Raw genomic sequence first — 22006 nt, forward strand, 5'->3', positions numbered from 1 at the left:
ATAACTATGATGATACTACCTACTACATTTGTCTTTGTCAAGTTTGTTTACACATGTGTAATATTTTCACACTTATGTTTCATGAAGTATTTTATTTGCTTGTATTTCATCGTGTTAATTCTGATTTTTGCCTAAGTTATTTTTTTCTGAATTGAGGTAAACTTTGCATCCAATTAAATGAAAAGATAACTCATTTATAATTTATTGAGCTTTAACAAACGCACGCTTTGGTGTAACCAAAATATTATAAAAAGTGTAGATATTCACCACTATCCTGGGAACTTCCCTCAACCTCTTGCTATCTCCATAAAATCAGAAACCACTGTCCTGATTTTATCCACAAAAATTACTTTTACCTTTCTTTGGACCTCATATAAATGGACTCATATCATAGTCCCTTGATTGCCTAAATTGTTTTTTGCAATGCAACATCTTCTTAAAGATTCATTGATGTTGTTGCATAAATCAGAAGTTTTATATTTTTACAATTTTTGATTTGTATCCAATGATTTCTGTATACTATGATTTGTTTATCAGTTCTCCAGCTGCTGGACATTTATTTCCATTTATTCACTATTATTAATAATTTTGCTAAAATGTTGTTTTACATGTTTTTGTGTGACTGTATTTTTATTTTATTTCTTGAGTGTATACATAGGAGTGAAATGACTGATTCATAGGGTAGATGTATATTTCATTATAATAGAAATTTCAAGTTTTCAATGGAGAAGGCTTGTATATCTTTCACTAAATTTATTCATAAGCATTTTATATTCTGTGATACTATGAACTTTTTTTTGTTTTTGTTTTTTGAGACAGGATCTCACTCTGTCACCCAGACTAGAATGCAGTGGCGCAATCTCAACTCACCGCAACCTCCACCTCTCAGGCTCAAATGATTCTCCTGCCTCAGTCTCCCAAGTAGCTGGGATTACAGGCATGCACCACCACGCAGGGCTAATTTTTATATTTTTACTAGAGACGGGTTTTGCCATGTTGGCCAGGCTGGTCACAAACTCCTGACCTCAAGTGATCCACCCACCTTGGCCTCTCAAAGTGGCTATGAAAGTTTTTACTTCATTTTCAAATGCTTTATTTTTGGTTGTAGATTATAATTGATTTTTCTATATTCACCACATAGCCTGTGTAAATACACAATGTTATTACTTCTTGTATAACTGTAGATTTTTTAGGATTTTCTACATACAGCATTATAAAAAGACACTAGAAATAGTTTTTAGAAATGTATATTTAAACTTCTAAATACTCAGAGATTGTATAAATGTATATTTAAACTTCTAAATACTCATAGATTTTAAAATGTTTATTAGTTTCTACTTTAATTTTGATGTGGTCTTCGAATGTGCATGCAGTAGATTTTATTAAAATTTATTTTATTGACAGGCATAAAGTCCATTATATAAACACTCCATTAAAATAATTTTCATTTTATAATTTGGGGGTACATATGGTGTTATATGAATGTCAAGTTATATGAATGTCAAGTTGTCTGCCATTTTAAGTAGAGTAGCTATGAACCGAATCGTGTTTCCTAAAACTCATACAATTAGGGAAGGGTAGGTATATGGAAAATTGGTGAAGGGTGAGGATCAATCAGAGGAAAGTGTGCAAAACTGGCAGAGAGGTACTCAATACAATCCATTTCTTAACAATTAATTTGAGTTATTGAAATACCCAGTATTGCTGTCTTTTATGCCCTTATGATGCAGGATTTTTCTCAGTCTGTCTGCCAGTCAGGGACCTCTGTGGCTGGTGATGTCTACCCCCAGGCCTTGCTCAGTCCCGGGCCTGCTGCAGGAAGTGCTCCCTCCACTTGGCCTGATGGGTCGTGTCTGACTTGTGTACCAACCTGGATCTTGCACTTGCTGCAGGATCCACATTCAGCCAGTAGCTGGGCCTGGCATTCCCCAGCCTGCCTTTGTTACAGCTGTACCTGCATTCAGTGGTTCCTGAGTTTTTGTTCAGTGTCCAAGAAGAATGAGGTTACACTGACAATCAAGGGGTGAGAAGACCAGAGAAGAATGTTACTGAGTGATGGAATAGCTCTTGGCAGAGAGGGGACATGAGGGTGGTCCTGTACTGGAAGTCAGGTGGTTTCCCTCCCAGTGTGGCTGGGTCCAGAGCTTTTATGGGCTCAGAATGGAGTAGTGTGTGCTGTTTAGTTTGTGAGTATGCAAAATAAATAAATAAATAAATACAAATGGCGAAAACCAAGGCACTACTCAAAGTTGGGCACAGCAGTGTGAAAACACAATTAGGGAAGGGTAGGCATATGGAAAATTGGTGAAGGGTGAGGATCAATCAGAGGAAAGTATGCAAAACTGGAAGAGAGGTATACAAAAGTATACTTCTATTTCCTCTCCTTTTATTCTCTTTATTTTAGTCATAGAATTTCCTTTTAAATAAGTTTTAAGTCTCACAATACAGTGTTATAGTTTTGGCTTTAAATTATAACCTGGTTGTCTTTTACTGAAATAAAGAAAAAATATATATATACATATATAAATTTCTTATATATGTAACTTTTGGTATAATTTTCCATTAGTCTAAATATTTCCCATTTAAATCAGTTGCAGTGAAATTCATCTGGCAACAACTTCACTCATATTTTGTGTATTTGAAAATGCTTCCTTTTTAAATAATATTTTCTCTAGTTATAAAATATTGGATTTGATTCTTTTTCTTTTTAACCACTTTAAAAACATAATTTATTGTCTTATAGTATGCTCTACTTCTAAATAGAAGGCAGTCATCCCTTTTATCGATATTTTTTTTTTGTTGTTTCTGGAATCATTAATTGCTCTCAGTTTGAGACAATAGAACATGGTTTATGATATCTGGAGTATAATTTTTTCTCCTCCTTTGTTTCACTTTATCCTAGATCAGTCTGGTTGGAGTTTGTATGAGAGAGAGCCGTGTTTTCAATTGCAGTTTGCATGTGCAGTCTACACTGGTGAGAGTTTAATTAGGAATCTATGAATGTCTAGTGTTGTAGCTTGAAATTGACTTTTTGCCCCTCAAAATTGATTCTTAGTTAAACCTGGTCTTCAGACTGCAATCTGTCATTAAGAAGTCAGAAACAAATAAGGCAATCTTTAGTCCTATCATTCTATCTTAGTTCTGCCTCTACAACTTCATTCTGTTGAGGAATAAAATAGATCTGAAGTGTTTTCCAGGATTATAACATTCAAGCCAAACCACTAGCTCTATTTCAACACTTTTTAAGAGACTACTAGACACTTTCTAATAGCATGTAAAAGCTTAATTTAAAATATTGTTTAAATATTATCAGTAGCAAAGTTAAAATCAATTTTTGATAGATACTATGCATTTTCTTCCATTTTAATTTTTTGGAGACACATCTTATAATTTGTTTTACAAATTTTTAATTCAACTTCTTATTTGAGATAATTTTAGATATATTGAAAATTGAAAGAAATAATTCAGAGGGACACCATTACATTTTCCACAATGGTAGCATCTTGCAAAAGAATCATACAGTATCACAGCCAGAATAATGGCATTGACAGGATGCAAAATGATTCTATCACTACAATGATCTCTCGTTTTCTTCTTCCCTTCCATTCTCATTTCACCTTCATCCCTGGAAACTACTAACCACTTTTCTACAACTACAATTTCACCATTTTCAGACTTTTTTATAAATAAACTGTTACATATAGTTAGTCTTGAAATGTAATCTTTTTATCCATTTTTTCACTCAACATAATTTTCTGATGATTTATTCGGATTCTTGTATATTGCAATAGTTTGGGTTTCGTGGTTACTGAGCACGCTATTTCATGGTATATATGCACCATTGTCATTATCCATTCGTTCATTGACAGACATCTTGATTATTGTCAGTTTTGGACTATTATAAAAATATTTGCTATAAATTTTACATACAGATATTTTGTCTTTAATTTCTCAAGAATAAATGCCTAGAATGTTATGGTAGTTGCATGGTTAGTATAATATTTTAATAAACTACTGAATTGTTTTCAGAGTGCGTGTAACTATTGCATTGGATATGCAAAATTCACATTGGAATTTTCACTGGTAAAATTGATCCAGTTTCTCCACATCCTCACAAGCGTGTGGTGCCCTCACTTTCTTTTTATTTTGGCCATTATGATAGTTATGTAGTGATGCCTCATTGTGGCTTTAATGTGCATTTTCCTAATGTCTAGTTATGCTGATCATCTTTTCATGTGCTTTTTGTCATCTGCGTATATTCTTCAGCAAAATGTTTATGTCTTTTATGCAAGTTCTAGTTGGATTGTTTTTTACTATTGAATATTGAGGGCTCTCAATATTCTACATATTGGTCTTTGTTGGGTATATGCCTTACAAATATTTTCGTTCACTGTTTAGTTTGTGTTTTCATGTTGTTAATGTGGTTTTTTGCTGTGAAAATGTTTAACTTTAATACATTTAATTATATCACATTTTTTCCTTTTACGGATCATACTTTTGATGTAAAGTATAACACAATCTTTGCCTGGCTCTAGATCCTGAAGATTTTTTTCTACCTTTTATTTCTAAAATTTTTATAGTTTTGTGATTTACATTGAAATATGTAATCTATTTTGGGTTAAATTCTGTATATTTTATATACTTTTTAAAATTTTGTATATAGTGTGAGAGGCTTAAATTAAAGGGTTTTTTTTAGCTTATGAAAAAACCAATTATTCTAGCACTGTTTGTTGAAAGGCTATGTTTCATCATTTCATTGCTTTTGCACCTTTTCAAAAAGCATTTGATCAAATTTGTTTGAGTCAGCATCTGGGTTGTCTGTTCTGTTCTATTGACTTACGTGTCTATCCCTCTTCCAATATCACAAAGTATTGAAAAATGTAGCTATAAGATTAGTCTTGAAATCTGGTAGACTTGTTATTTTCAATCATTCTTCTTTTTAGATTTTTTGTTGACAATTTTTGTTCATTTACTTTTTCTTGAAAATATTAGAACAATTATCTCTACAACTACAAAACATCTTGCTGGGATTCAATATACATTTTTTTAAAATTATATGCATTTGAGGAGAATTAACACCTGTATTATGTTGAAAATTTCAGCTTAAGAACTTAGTGTACCTACACATTTATTTGGGTCTTCTTTAATTTTATTTTCATCAGTGATGGGTATGTAATGTGTGGCATAAAAGTCCTGTATATGTTTTGTGACATTTACAACTAAGTATTCTTTCTTTCAGTGATTGAACAATATTGTATTTTATTCCAGTTTCCACATATTTATTTTAGTATATAGAAATGCAATCAATTTTTGGCTTTGAGTTTTTTTGTACTATAAACTTGCTGAACTGAATAGTTCGAGAAGTTTTTACTGTCTTTCACCATTAAGCATAATGTTAGCTGTAGGTTGTTAGAGACAATATTTTATCAATTTGAGGATGAGTCCATTGTATGCCTATTTTTTCTTTAGACATTTTCTGACTAAGTGTTAAGTTTCATCAAACATTTTTTTTTCTGTATCAATTGGTGTAATTGTGTGCTTTTTCTTTAGCTTGTTAATGTGGTGGTTTATGTTGTTTGATTTTTTGAAACAGTGAATCAGCCTTGCATCTTTCGAAGAAACTTCACTTGGTCGGGGTGAACAATTAATTTATATAGTGCTTAACTCTTTTTATTTATATTCTGCTAAGGATATTTGTATTTATATCCTGAAGGGATGTTGAAATGTAGCTCTCTGTTTTGTGTAAGACTATTTTCTTGTCAGGTTTTGGTATAAGAGTAATGCTAGTATCATAAAATAAAGGGGAAAATGTTTTCTCTTCATTAGTTTTCTCAAAGAGGTAGTATAGAATTAGTATAAATTATTCTTTAAATATTTATTCATAATCTTCAGTGAAACCATATAGGCCTGGGGATTTCAATTTTGAAGTGTTTTAATTAAAGACAATTTGTAAAAGTGGTAAAATTATTCATAGTATCCATTTTCTAGGGCAAGTCGTGGTAGTCTGTGTTTAGGGAATTGCTCTATTTTGTCTACTTTGTCTAATTTATGAGTAAGAAGTTGTCTGTAATGTTCCCACATTCTGGTCGTGTATGCAAAGTATGGAGTAATACCCTGTTTCATTGTGATAGTGGGGATATATCTTTCTTATTTTCTGAGTCTTCCTAGAGGTTTTTCAGTTTTATTAATCTTCCAAATATGTAGCTGTTTGTTTCATTGTCTCGTATTTTTTTTAATTTCAGTGGTTTCTACAATTATTTTTTTTTAGTTCGTATCCTCTGCTTTATTTGAGTCTCTTTTGTTTCCTTTTTTTGCTAGATTTTTGAGATGGTAGCTTCAATTGTTGACTTAATTCTTCTTTAATATAGAAATTTATTGCTATATATTTTTAAGTGAACACTTTTGAAAGCTATTTTACAATTTTAATCTGTTGTATTTTCATTTTTGTTTAGTTCAATTGATCTTTTTTTTTTTTTTTTTTTTTTTTTTTTTTTTTTTTTTATTCCTGAAACTTTCTCTTTGATCCAAGGTTATCTTATATGTGTGGGGTTTTGTTTGTTTGTTTGTTTGTATCTATGTTTGGATGTTTTCTTGTTATCTATAACAAATTTTTTTTGTGTCCATTTTTGTTGGAGAACACGTTACTTTTTTTTTTTGTACATTTTTAAGGTTTGTTTTATGGCCTACGATATGGTCTATCTTGTATGTGACTCATAAGCACTTGAAAAGAATATATGTTTGTGTGTTGTTTGGAATATTTTATAAATGTCAATGAGTGTTTTGTAAATATCAATTCGAGCCTCTTTTTGTGATGGTGGTGCTGCATCCTATATTCTTTCAGACTTTCTATCTAGTTTTTCTATCAATTTTTCAGAGAAGGGTGTTAAAGTTTGGAATTATAATATTTATTATCCATTCTTCTTTCAGTTCTATCAGTTTTTGCTTCACGTATATTACAGTGGTTTTGTTTAATGTCTACTTACTAAAGATTACCATGTTGCCTTCATAAATTATATTTTTTATTATTATGTTATATCCATTTCTGTCTCTTGTAATTTTATTTGCTTTAAATCTACTCTGATATTAATATAGCCACTTTTGTTTTTCTTCATCAGTGATTAATACACATATTTTATCACTTTAAATTCAACCTAACTATATGATTATATTTGATGTGAGGTATTTGTTGACAGCATATATTGGATCATATTTGTGAATCAACTTTGACAATACATTCATGTGCCACATAACAATGATTTACTTAACTATAACTGCATAGATGACAGTGGTCACATATGATTTAAAGGGGGATGGAAAATTTCTAACACCTAATAGACACTGCAGCATAGTAGTGCAATGCATTACTCACATGTTTTTGTTGATGCTGGTATAAACTAAACTTTCACATTGCCAGTTGTATCAAAATATAGCACACAGCATTACATACAGTACATAATACTTGAGAATTATACTGAATGATTGTTGCTAACTTATGTATTTGCTATACTATACTTTTAATTGCTATTTTAGCATGTACTTACTCTATGTATAAAAAAAGTTAAGTGTAAAGCAGTCTCAGGCAGGTCCTTCAGGAGACAGTCCAGAAGAAGCCATTGTTATTATAGAAAATAACAGCTCCACACATGTTATTTCTTCTGAATTCTTTCCAGTGGAACAAGTTGTGGAGGTAGAAGACAGTGATATTGATGATTCTGCCCTGGGTAGGCTCAGGCTAATGTGTGTTTGTGTCTTTGTTTTTAACAAAACCTTAAAACAATTAAAAATTGTAAAAATAGAAAGCTTATGGAATGGTACTATAAATTAAGAAAATATTTTTGTACAGCTGTACAATGTGTTTGTGCTTTATTCTGTGTTATTACAAAGGAGTCAAAATTTAAAAAATAAAGTTTATAAAGTAAAAAGGTTACTATAACCTGAGATTAACATATTTTTAAAGAAAAACATTTGTAAATTTAACACAGCCTAAATGGTGTTTATGGTGTTTATAAAGTCTACAGCAGTGTACAGTAATGTCCTAGGCTTTCACCTTCACTCACCGCTCACTGACTCACTCAGAACAACTTCAAGACCTGCAAGCTCTATTCATGGTACCTGCCCTGTACAAGTGTACTATTTTTTATTTTTTATGCAGTATTTTAACTGTACCTTTTCTCCGATTGGATATATTTAGATATATAAATACCACTGTGTTGTAATTGCCTACAGTATTCAGTTCAGTCATATTCTGTACAGGTTTCAAGCTCAGGAGCAATAAACTATACCATAGAGCCTAGATGTGTAGTAGGTTGTACCATCTAGGTTTGTGTAAGTGAACTTTATGATGTTCACATAACAACAAAATCTCTTAACTATGCATTTTTTGGGATATATCCCTATCGTTAAGCAATGTGTGTCTGTATTTTTCTTTAATCAACATATAGATAATTCATTTTTAATACAGTTATAGATATGGAAAGGTTTATATTGACCATATTATTTTTTTGTTATCTGTTATCTCTGTGTTTTTATCTGTTTTGATTTATAATGCTTTCCTGAGAATTACTTCAACATTTTTAGAGTTTTTAAAAATACATATAAGATGGTTATTTTTAAAGTGTATCTCTTTGTATAACTATTTTTATGGTTGCTATAGGTATTACTAGAGTGAAACAGACAGAGTTATAGTTTTTGCTTCAACTATGAAACAATATTCAGAAAAGAAAAGGAGGGATTGTTATATTTACTGCTATTCATGGTATATATACGAATATAAAGATGCAAGATTTTATCTGGTTGAGGTGGACTGAGTCACCTAACAGTGCACTACACTTCTTGATTGAGAGATTCTATCTCTGATCATAATCATGAAGTATTTGATATTGTCTCCATTCCTCTCCACTCAGAGAGACAGAAATCTGAGTAAATGTTTCTGGTTTAGCAGATTCATTCTTTCAGGTGAGTTAATCCAAGTGTTTTTTTGTGGAGGGGAGGATTATGAAGCTTATATTTTTTTATGATACTAATTCCATTTTTATTCTAATCTTTACAAATAGCACAAACGATATTTCAATTTTTCTTATGCAGTTTATATTCTATTTTCCAGCTACAGTATTTTTTGGGCAAATAGAATAATTACTATTTGTTAGCTACAAATTAATTTCTTAAAATTTTATGCATTATATCCTGAGCCTGTGTAAATGGAAAAAGTAGAATTTGCAGAAAGAAAATGACAAAAGAAAGGTTTTCAGTGGATCAAGAATATATGGGTCTGTACCTGTTTTTTTAGTATGTGAACTTTGATGTCTTTCATCTTGAGAGTTGGATCAGTCTCAATTACTCAATTCACTTCAGCTGCCTTTATACTTGTGTTATTAGATTTTTAACCACTGTAATATAGACTGATGGTTTTTGGATATAGGCAATAGTAACAAAGAATTTTAACTTTAGTTGGTCAATACAGTTATTGATGATTTTGTCTACAGGTACATGCTTATTTTTATTCATGTGTGCAAACATTTCTATTGAATCAGGGTTAAGTTTTTCTCTTGTGAACTTAGCTCAGACATCTGAGTTAAGTTGTGAACTTAGCTCAGATGTCTGTCTTACCTAACTGGAGAAGACTCAAGGACTTCAGCAAGGAAAACTCTACGTGAGAGACTGAGAGGTCCTTATAAAATGTGAATTGGCTGCAGATATACAACATTTTCTAAGAAAGTCTGGCCAAAGCAGACATTTTATTGAAGTAAAGCAGACTTGCTTTCATAAAGTTTACTAGCTATTGAAGGGGGGGAAACTGTTATTGAAAGTTTTTACTACAGAAGAATATAAGACAATTTTAGGAGTGCTGGAATTATTCTATATCTTGTCTGTGGTCATAGTTATGCAAATGTATGTTAGTCAAAACTCCTACAGCTGGTAGAATAGCAAGTTTCTGACTTTTTTTCCCACCCACAGATGCAGCAAGTAAATACCTATTTATAAATCAATTTCTTCAGAGAAAAAGTCAGAGACCAGTCAGGAGACTTCTATCCAACAGGCAATTGAAAAAATACCCACATGAAACGGGTAAGAGAAGCCAAGATGCACGGACCCTACCCTGGGAACTTCATTGTACAATTGAGAAGGGAATCTCCAACATCCAGTTTTTCTCTCTGGAAAGAAGGATGTGGACATTACATATGGGGCCCTTATCCCAGGGTTTTCCCTGGTTTGACTCAGTTTGTGGAAGTGGAAGGAATTAGATACACGTGTCTCTCCAGACCACAGGGAATAAAGCCGGAGTTATATATAGGCATAAAAGTAGTTCCAGGGACTACATCGGCTTGGAAGCAGTGAAGGATCTTTAAAAAACATAGCCCTCTGTTTCCCCCCAGAAGAAGTGTACAAAACACCCTCCAGCAGCTGTCAGGTGTCTTGGCATCTAACTAGGACAGTAGAGTGAAGGAAACAGTCAATTATCAACCCACTACAGTCAGGAAGGAGTTTGCAACCCCAGCAAGTGCCCCGATTCTTGCAACACCTAAGGGACTGCCACCACTAATCTCCTAGCTCTGGAAGCATGAATGATTGGTAAATTCATGTCTCTCTACACCACAGTAATAAAACCAGTGGTTTTTACAGTCACAGAGACTCTTTAAGGGATTCTATATTCCCTCAGGAGTGATGTGAGAACGGGCCTTAAAAACACGGCCCAGGCCAGGTGCTTGACTCACACCTGTAATCCCTGCACTTTGGGAGGCTGAGGTGGGCTGATCCCCTGAGGTCAGGAGTTTGAGACTGGTGAGTGCCTATAATCCCAGCTACTTGGGAGGCTGAGGCAGGAGAATGGCCTGAACCCAGGATGCAGAGGGTGCAGTGGGCCAAGATCATACCACTGCATTCCAGTCTGGGTGATAGAGCAAGATTCCTTCTCAAAAGTAAAAACAGAAACAAACAACAAAAAACATGGACCACTGTTGACCTACAGAATGGGTTTACAAAATGTATCTTAAGCAGCCAACTAATAGTCTGACTTCTAAATAACTTGCATTAGAGAGAAATTTTACTCACATCTAGAGCCCCACCTTCTACACCATCCACATAAGAGACTGCAATATAAATCTCTTAGCTCTGGGAGGAAGAGGGACTGGCATGTATGTGTCTCCCTTGATTCTAGAACAAAAGAAAATGTTTTAAACCATTATCCAAACACTTCCAGGAGTAACACTCCTTTGGAACTGTACAGAAAAGAGGCAGGAATATGCAGCTCTCACTTTCTCTGTGGAAGTGGCTTATAATACACACTGTCTGTGGAAACTTGATGGCCTGGTCTCCAATGAAAGTGCATCAGGGAGTTAAAGGGGCAACAAAAACAGTAGCCCTTCAGTAGTCTGAGCTAGACATTGGCACTTCACAAAACCTACCACTGGCTCATCCCAGAGATAAATCTAGGCCTATCTAGTCTTTCTAGATTAAATTTTGCCATGTGGTGAGCACCATAACTTTCACAGCTTCCAGCTAAGGAACTGTATCCTTAATGACATAGCTCTATAACTAAACTGGGCTTTGCAATCCTATGTGAACTGAGACCACAGAAAACAAACAGGTGGATGTATAATGGATCTACTCTCAGTAGCTACCCTTCCAGAATTAGAAAGTGCAGTCTGAAAGTGAGTATAGGCATTTGCTACAGATTCACTCTCCTACTTAGTCTAAGGAAAATTGAAGATAAACACCTGTACCTAGCCTCACTATGACGATAGAAAGAATTGGAATTAACATTCAACATTCCAACCTTTCTAGCTATGTCTAAAGAGCCTAGCTCCTAGCATACTGATATCAGGTTAGTGACAACGTGTGGTATATTCTAAACTGCAAGGGGACACTAAAATCAGAGCTAACAGCCACAAAAATTAGAGAGACACCTTAAAAATTTTGGTGAGACAGCTTGGTAAAAACCTTCTTTTATACAGTCCAGACTAACAAGAGAGAGGTTGATATGGTATGGCTGTGTCCCTACCCAAATCTCATTTTGATTTGTAGCTCCAACAATTACCATGTGTTGTGGGAGTGACTGAGTGGGAAGTAATTAAATCATGGGGGAGGGTCTTTCCCATGCTGTTCTTGTGATAGCGAAGAAGTCTCACAAGATCTGATGGTTTTATAAAGAGGAGTTCCCCTGCACAAGCTCTCTGTCTTTGCCTGCTGCCATCCATGTAAGATGTGACTTTCTCCTCCTTGCCTTCTGCCGTGGTTGTGAGGCCTCCCCAGCTATGTGCAGCTATGAGTCCATTAAACCTCTTTTTCTCTATAAATTACCCAGACTCAGGTATGTCTTTTTCAGCAGTATGAAAACTGACTATTATAGAGGTATAAATGTCTTTAATGCACAGAAAACAACAGGGAATCAATACAAATATTGAAAAGAGAGAATATATTTCATTCAAAAGATGAAGGTAAATCTCCACAAATCCACCTGGATAAAGTAGATTTTTTTAAAATCGACTCTGTAGATAATGCAAAATTATCGTTGTAAAGATGCTGAACATTGCAAGAACAAGCTGAGAATTGTAGCAAAGATAAAGCATTTAAAAATGACAAAAGACCTCAGGTCTGAAGAACGCTATAGCAAAACTGTAAAATTCAACAGAGGAGTTTAACAACACATTAGATTAAGAAGAAAAGATCAGTGAACCTGAAAATAGATTACTGGAAATCATCCAATCTTATGAGCTAAAAGGAGAAAAATTTAAAAAAGAATAAAGGCAGCTTAAGAGACTTATGGGACAGTGTCAAGCAGAATAAGTTACACATATTTTGTGTTCCAGGGGCAAAAGAGAAAGAATCAGAAAATATGTCCAAAGAAATAATGGCAGGAAACGTTCCAAGTTTGGAAAAGGAATTACAAAGCTAGATCTAGAAAGCCCATAGAACAGCAAAGACAATGAACCCAAAGAGACTCACAACACAACATCTCATAGTCAAGTTGCCAAAAGTGAAAGACAAAAATAGAGAGAGTTGAAATCAGAATGGAAAAAGCCAATTTTCAAGTGTAAGGAAACTCTCATAGGAATATCAGCAGACTTTTCAGCAGAAACCTGAAATGAAAAAACAATACACCTCAAGACACTAGAACAGCAAGAACAATTCAAATGCAAAAATATTATAAGAAAAGAAAAACTAAAGATCAGATCATAAATACATTAATTTGGAACTAAAACACTACAAATTGTCAATAAAAGTTTTTTTTTTTTTAAGATAAAATCAACAAACCTTTAACTATACTAAGAAAAAAAGAGAGAAGACTCCATAAATAAAATCAGAGGCAAGAAGGAGGCATTGCAACTGATACTACAAAAATACAAAGAATCACTAGAGATTATTATAGAGAGCTATATGCCAACATGTTGGAAAACCTTAAGAAAGTGATAAATTTCTGGACACATGCAACCTATCAAGATTGAACCATAAAACACAGAAAACCTGAACAGACTAATAATGAGTAATGGGATTGAATGAGGAATAAAAATATCTCCCAACAATGAAAAGCCCCGGACCATATGACTTTACTACTGAATTCTACCAAACATTTAAAGAACTAGCTAGTACCAATTCTTCTCAATTCATTTCAAAATAAAACTGAAGGGGAGGGAATTCCTTCAAGCTTATTCTATGAGACCAGCATTACCTGATACCCTAATTAGACAAGAACACAACAAAAACTATAAGACAATATCTCTGATGAACACAGATGTAAAAATCCTCAACAAAATACTAGCAAACTGAATCCAACAGCTCATTAAAAAGATCGTACACCATGATCAAGTGGGATTTATACCAAGAATGCAAGAATAATTCAACATATGATAATTAATAAATGTAATTCATCACATCAACAAATTAAAGGACAAAAGTCGTGATCATCTCAATAGACACAGAGAAATCATTTGAAAAAATTTATCATTTCTGCATGATAAAAGCTATTAACAAATTTTGCATAGAGGCAACATATCTCAAAATAATACCTTATATGAAGGACTCACAGCTAACATCACACCGAATGGAAAAATGTTGAAGTTGACATCCTGAAATCCTTTTTTAAAAGTCTGGAACAGGAAAAGAATGTCCCTTTTTACCACATTTATTCAGCATAGTACTTAAAGTCCTCACCAGAGAAATTAGGCAAAGGAAAGAGAATATTCAAGTTGACAAAAAAGAAGTTAAATTGTCCCTGTCTGCAGAGGACATGATTTTATATTTAGAAAAATCTAAAGACCCCCCGGAAAAAAAAAAAAGTCATACATAACTTAGTAGCATTTCTATTAAAAGTAATGGCAACAACCACAATTACTTTTGCGTCAATATAATACATGCCCATAGTTAGCAATCTGAAAAAAATTCAGAAAGCAATCCCATTTACAACAGCTACAAAAAATTAAATACTTAAATGTATCCAAAGATGTGAAAGCTGTCTGCAATGATAACGGTAAAACACTGATGAAAGTAGTTGAAGAGGAAACAAAAAATAAAGATATTGCACGTTTATGAATTAGAATGATTTGTATTGTTAAAATGTTTATATTTCTCAAAGGGATATACAGATTCATTAAAAAAAGCATCAAAATACCAATGACATTCATCACAGAAGGAAAACCAATCCTAAATTTGTATGGAACCACAAAATATTTCCAAATGTCCAAAGCAATCCTGAGCAAAAAGAACAAAGCTGGAGGCGTTACATCACCTAACTTCAAGATATACTCCAAAGGTGTAGTAAACAAAACAGCATGATATTATTAAAAACAGAAACATTGACCAATGGAACAAAACAGAGAACGCAGAAATGAATTCACATATTAGCAGTCACCCATTTTTGACAGAGATGCCAGGAATACATATTTGAAAAAAATAGCCTTTTCAATAAATGAGGCTGGGGAAATTAGATATCCATATGCAGAAGTATGAAACTAGACCCCAAACTTTACCTTAACCATATAAAATATCAGCTAAAAAGTATTAAAGACTAGAATGTAACACCAAAAGCTATGAAACAACTAGGAGCAGACACAGGAAAAATGATTCAGGACATTGGTCTTGGCAAAGATTTTTTGGACAAGACCTCAAAAGTGCAAGCAACACAAGTAAAATTAGCTAAATGGGATTACATCAAACCAGAAAGGTCCTACATAGCAAAGGAAACAGTTAACCAAGTCAAGAGACAACCTGCAGAATGGGAGAAAATATTTGCAAACCATACATCTGGTAAGTGGTTAATTTCCAAAATATCTAAGGAACTCAAAAAATGAATTTAAAAAATGGCTAAACTACTTGAATACACATTTATCAAAAGAAGATATGCAAATGGCCAACAGGTACATAAAAATGCTCAATATCATTAGTCTTGAAGGAAATGCAAACTAAAACCACAATATTATCTCATCCAGTTAAAATGGCTATTATAGAAAAGGCAAAACATAACAAATGCTGACAAGGATGTAGAGAAAGGGGAACTCTTATGCACTGTTATATCCTGTTGGAAATACAAATTAGTATAGCCAGTATGGAAAACAGTGTGGAGTTTCCTCAAAACACTAAATATAGAACTACCATATGATCCAGCAATCTCATTACTGAATATATATCCAAACTCAGAGAAAAACAGTATGTCAAAGAGATCTCTGTACTCTCACATTAATTGAAGCAGTTTGCAACAACCAAGATAAGGAATCAACTTAAGTGTTCATCAATAGATGAATGACTAAAGAAAATGTGGTATAGATACACAATAGAATATTATTCAAACTTTAAAACCACAAATGAAATTATGTTACTTGAAGCAACATGGATGAGCCTGGAGGACATAATCGTGAGTAAAATATGCCAAGCACAGAAAGACAAATACATGTTCTCACCCATTTCTGGGAGTTTAAAAAGTAGATTGCATAGAATAAGTAGAATAATGGCTACTAACATATAAGTGGGTAGAGGGAAAGAGAGTATTGGTGGAGGTTGGTTATTGAGTACAAAATTAGATAGGAGGAGTAAGAGGGTTCTATACCACAGTAGGATGACTATAGTTAATAATAGTTTATTGTATATTTCAAAATAGCTAGAAAATAATATTTTGAATGTTTTCAACACAGAAATATTAAATGTTCTGCTGACAAATATTCCAGGTACCCTGAGTTGACCATTATACATTGTATACATGTATCAAAATATCACATATATCCCATGTATATGTACAACTATTGTGTATCAATTACTTTTAAAAGTTCACATAATTGTCCAGAAATTTTACTCTATATAAATTACACCTGAATAAGTCATACCAAATCATGGGTTCCTGAAATACCTGGTATCAAAATAATACAAAGCCTACAAAATATTATACCATTTAACTAGAAGATAATCATGACTCTAGCTGCTTAAGGAGTCCTAATATGCCCCTGATGTTGTAACATCATCAAGAACCATTTAGCCAACTTTAGAAGTGTAAGATTTTGGGTAGTATAAATTTTAGCCTCAATTTTATCAAAATTTATCTGGCAGGTACTTTGTTTTGAGTATTTTAATATTTCTCTGGATATTTGGTAACAAGTAGAGTTTATCGAATGTTTAGATATCTCTTCATTATATATAATTTATTATTTGAGACATTAATAAAATTTATACAGTTACATTTTATAATTTAAATTTATTTGTTGATTCTTTGATAGGTCACATTTAAAAATGTGAATATAAAACATTTGTCATCACTCTTGAGAACAGAATACTCTTGTGATGAATTTAATCTCTATAATGATCAAATAATAAGCGAGGGAACACAGGATTGGAATAAGGTTATAAACGCTTTTAATTTAATGCTACCTCCAATACTATATACACTTAACAAATAAACATATTTTACATGTGCAACATTACAGCATTTACAAAAATCACAACACCTTGTCACCCCAAAATAAATACAAAAAGTAAATAATTAGCATATTCCATATGTTTATCATAAGCGAGTAAGTTTTACATAAACATTAAAAATGGCTCTGAAAACTTTTTTTTTTTTTTGAGGCAGAGTCTCACTCTGTCACCAGGTTGGAGTGCAGTGGCGCGATCTCGGCTCACTGCAACTTCCACCTCCCAGGTTCAAGTGACTGTCCTGCCTCAGCCTCCTGAGTAGCTGGGACTACAGGCGCATGCCACCAGCCTGGCTAATTTTTGTATTTTTAGTAGAGACAGGGTTTCACCATGTTGGTCAGGCTGGTCTCGAACTCTTGACCTCATGATCTGCCGTTCCCGGTCTGAAAACTTTTTTAAAAGAATAGCAAATAAAAGAAAAGTAACTCTTGTCTTAAAGAAAATATCAAAATTGACATTCTATATGCCATGGAGAGGGAAACAAAGAGTGAAAAACATATACCACATCTAAGAGGCACAGAAAACCTGCATTTAGAAAAACATTTCTAGTCTACTTGTAGTTAAGATTAATAAAAAACAGAGTACTGTTATAAAAATGAGAAAAACTATAACATAAAAAGACAGGCGTATTGATAAAAATTTAAGTTGAATTAAATGAAATAATAAAAAAGAGGAGTATTAATAAATAAATATAAAATCATTATTCTCCCAATCCAACCTTACAACTACTTAAGGTAAAGAGATAAAAAGAGAAAAAAAGATATATTTATTTCTAAATTTATCTATTATATATCTACTTGCTTATCTATAATTAAGAATGGAAAACAGCCATAACTGAAGCTATGTAATAAAATTAAGTAGAGGAATGGGACATGTAAATTAATCCCATGAATTTCAAATCTGAGAAGATGTAGATTAGATTCTAGTAAAATATAATATGTAAATGTAAACAAAAAGTAGATTTTAAATCAATCAATACTAGAGAAGTGTATTAAACTATACAGGGGGAATACACTGTAACAGCTGATGCTTTCTACACTTAAATGATGAACATTCCATTGATATTTATAATATCCTAAACCAAAGAAAAATACATTAAAATTTACTATAAAGTTACCTTAGTTAAGGCAATGAGGTTATGACCTAGAAGAAAAGATATTAATGAAAAAAAGACAAAGGAATGTCAGAAATAGGCAGGCACATATACATCGCATTTATTTCTAACAGCAATATCAAGGTAGCTCAATAGCAAAATGACTTTTTATCATATAAACCTGAAATAACTACATAAATATATCAAAAAGTAATATCAATTCCTGTATTAGAGACTCATAAATGTAGATTTGAAATGACCATAGAATTAAATATAAAAATGAAGCTATAAAGCACCTAGAAGAAAGCATAATAAAACATCCTTGCAAAATCTAGTAGTTAAAACTTTTTATAATAGAAAACACAAAAGTCACTAAATATAAAAGAAAAAAAAGGTAAACATTACAGAAACAGACTAAAAGCAACTTTCAAAACATTTCGCTACAAAAATTAACAGGCAAGCTATAGTTTGGGAAAGTATTCACACCATGTACATCTGTCAAAAGTCTTTTGTTCAGAATACATAAAGAACACTTACGTAATTACAATAAAAGAAAAAAATGACTAAAAGACTTAGACATTTCACAAAAAAAGTATATAAAAGCCAATGAGTACGTGAAAACATTCTTAGCATCATTCGTCATCATAAATATGTTACTTTTAATCACAAACACATCTCATTTTATATTTTCCAGAATGGCTAAATTTAAACAACAAACAAAACAACAACAAACCTGACAGCAAAAAAATGTTGACAAAAATGTGTGTGAACTCAAACCCTCATACCCTGCTGGCAGATGAGTATAATCAGTCAATTACTTTGAAGTAGTGTTAGTCTTACTTTTAAAAGTTAAACACAGATTTACTGTATAATATATGAAGTACACTGCTAGGTATTTACTCAAGAGAAATAAAAGTATGTGTCCATAAAATGTCTGTACAAAAATGTTTCTCCAGTTTATTCGTAATCACCAAAAACACACACTGACCCTAAAGGCCATCAAATGGAGAGCTGATAGGTAAATAATTTCACACTAAGTACAATGAGATTCTGTTCAGTAATAAACAAAAAATAAAATATTGATACATACAACCACAGTATGAAGCTCAAAAATATTATGTTGACTTAGGAAGCTTAAGAAAAGTGTACACAGTGTGTGGTATACCATTTATTTGAAATTCAAAAAGAGAAAAAATAATGTAAGAATGTGCAATATGAATCTCTAATAATAGAAATCAGAAAAGTTGTAGCCATATACAAGATGGGAAAGATAAGAAGTCACGATTAAATTCTGAGTGATTAAAATATTTTATATAGTGATTAGGATGGTCAGTATATGGATAACTACTTATCAAAATTCATTGAATAAGAACTTCACATCTTTGAATTTTGCTATAAATAAATGTGCCTTAATTAAGAGCAAATACTTTTAACTCAGTAATCTAATGCCTGGAAATTTATGGAAAAAAAAATTTTAAAGGAATACATGTGCAAGGGTATTTATCACATTATTTGTAATCAGGAACCCCTGGTAATAAAGTAAATGCTTCTCAGTAAGAAATGGTCAAATAAATCATTCTATAACGAATTATGTCTCCAGTGAGAAATCAAGCCTGAACTCTATTAAGGGTTTTGCTAATGAAATGTTTGTGGCAAAACCACTGTGTGTGTGTGTGTGTGTGTGTGTGTGTATATACACACACACATATATATACACACACATATATATACACATACATATATACATATATATACACATATATACACACATATATACATATATACACACACACATATATATATCTGAGAGTGAGATATCTACCCATATATATAGAGAGATACATATATCTATCCATATGTGTAGATAGATAGATCTATACATATAATAGATAGATCTATATCTATGTATGTATGTATGTACGTATGTATGTATGTATGTATGTATGTATCTATCTATCTATCTATCTATCTATCCAGATAGAGAAAGAGAGAACAAAAGTTCCATGAAAAGTTTGGATGTAAGACTTTATTCCAGTGAACAGTTTGCAAACTGAGGAGACATAACCTTCAGTGTAGAATGTAGAATGATGTGTTGCAGAGAACAAAGGTAAGACTCAGGTTTTACAGCAAATTTCTAACCCAGGCTCCTAATCAGGTCAATTTTTTCAAATGAAGGATTGAAAATGGCTTATTTTTATTGGTTAGTGCAGTTGAGTTCTGATTGGTCAACTTATATAAATCCTCATTTGTTGATACAGCCAAACCATAATAAGTTAATACTTTCAAGCCCTGAATGATTGATTGCCAACCCAAAACTAGAAGTTTCTGTCCTTTTTTTTTTTTTTTTTTTTTTCCCAAATGGGAAGCGGAAGGTGGTGTTTTCTGGCTACTGCTTCCCTTGGTATTTACAACAGGAGCTGGATTGGTTTGATTGGAGAAAAGTCAGTCCTGTGATGCTTTTACATCTTTCTGAGAGCACAAAGTACATACATGACTGCTCCTTCACTCAGTTATGACCACCGCGTTCTGTTTTAATTTTGAGAACCACAGTTAGCCATGGGGAGTCCTTTTTGTGTCTCCCTCTCTCTCTTTCCTCTCTCTCTCTGTATATATAAGAATGTAACATCCCGAATCTCAATTTGTTGTTTACAAACTAGTTTGTTGCCATGACCTCATAAAATGTTTGAAATACAATGTGAACTATAACACCATGCATATATCAATGGCTACCAAACCCAACGATCTGCTGAATGTCACAAAAGATACTGGCTCTGTCAGGTCTAGAACATTAGAACAAAAGGCTTTGTCTTTCTAGTTTTTACTGTAAAGGATATTTTCCCAATTAAAATTATGAAGCACCTATGCATTTGTTTCAAGGTACATTTTATAATTTGTGTACTTTCAACTATTTAAATATGCAACTAAAATATTTTATTAGTGATTAATTTTACTTAAATTTACATATATTTTCATGAAATTACTAAAATCATATAAGAATAGCATTGTTTGTAACTTTAAAAATATCATGAAGACATAATAAAATCTCCTTAGGTAAACTGTTTATAATCTTAACATTTGTATTAAGGCCCAACACAGCTCAATTAAATTGAATCATTTAAAAATGTAAAACGCAATTGCATAGAGAATAATATGCATTATTTACTGAGCTTCCCAGTAATTCTAATATTATATCTAAATATTAGAGATAAAAGATAAAAGACAAGTTGCCAAGTAGAAAACTTGAAATTGGGGAGAAAAGCATAATAAGTCCCATGATAACATAGAGAAGACAAGAAAATAGCAATCTAGTTTAGTGATAGGAGATTTCATTTTCTCCACAAAAACTGTAAAACTTTTGAGAGGTATAGGACAATAAAATATAAAATTATGGATGAAATAAAGAATTATTGACCTTCTGTGTCAGAAATCCTAATAGGAATGGTCCTATCCAATCTCAGAGAAAATGTGCAGTTAGTAGATTAGAAACAGCAAAGCTGCTTGGTTCAAGTGACCTCGTGATTAAATTCAATATAACTTAGAACAGTGACCTAAATGCTATATCAAGCTATAGTTTGAATTCTCAAAGGCATATTTTGAAAGCGTAAGAAAAGGAATGGGGAAAGTGGTTTAGGAAATAATAAAGCTAAAGTAGCAAGAATAGAGGAATTAAAAAAGAGAAAGAAAAACAGAATATGGGCAAAGTAACTTCACAGGATAGCCACTTTTAATATATTTTTCTTTAAGGTGAATGAAGTATTCCTCTGCTTTTTTTTTTTCAATGATTTATTCTCTTAGTGGTCATCCCATATTAATGTCAGCAATAATTAAATTTCATATTAAAGCAAGCTGGATGCTCCTTCCCTGAAGAATGAGCACAGGTTAGCAATAATTCTTATTGGATCATAAAGCTCTTTCTTAGAAAATGGAACAAAGAAATTATTCCCTGAAGCCTATCCAAAGGAAAAACCTCACAAGTTTTATTAAGTTGTTAAATAAAACAGTAGGCAGAATTGGGAAACT

The sequence above is a fragment of the Macaca thibetana genome, chromosome 5 (genome assembly GCF_024542745.1).
Source record: "Macaca thibetana thibetana isolate TM-01 chromosome 5, ASM2454274v1, whole genome shotgun sequence".
Taxonomy (NCBI): Eukaryota; Metazoa; Chordata; class Mammalia; order Primates; family Cercopithecidae; genus Macaca; species Macaca thibetana.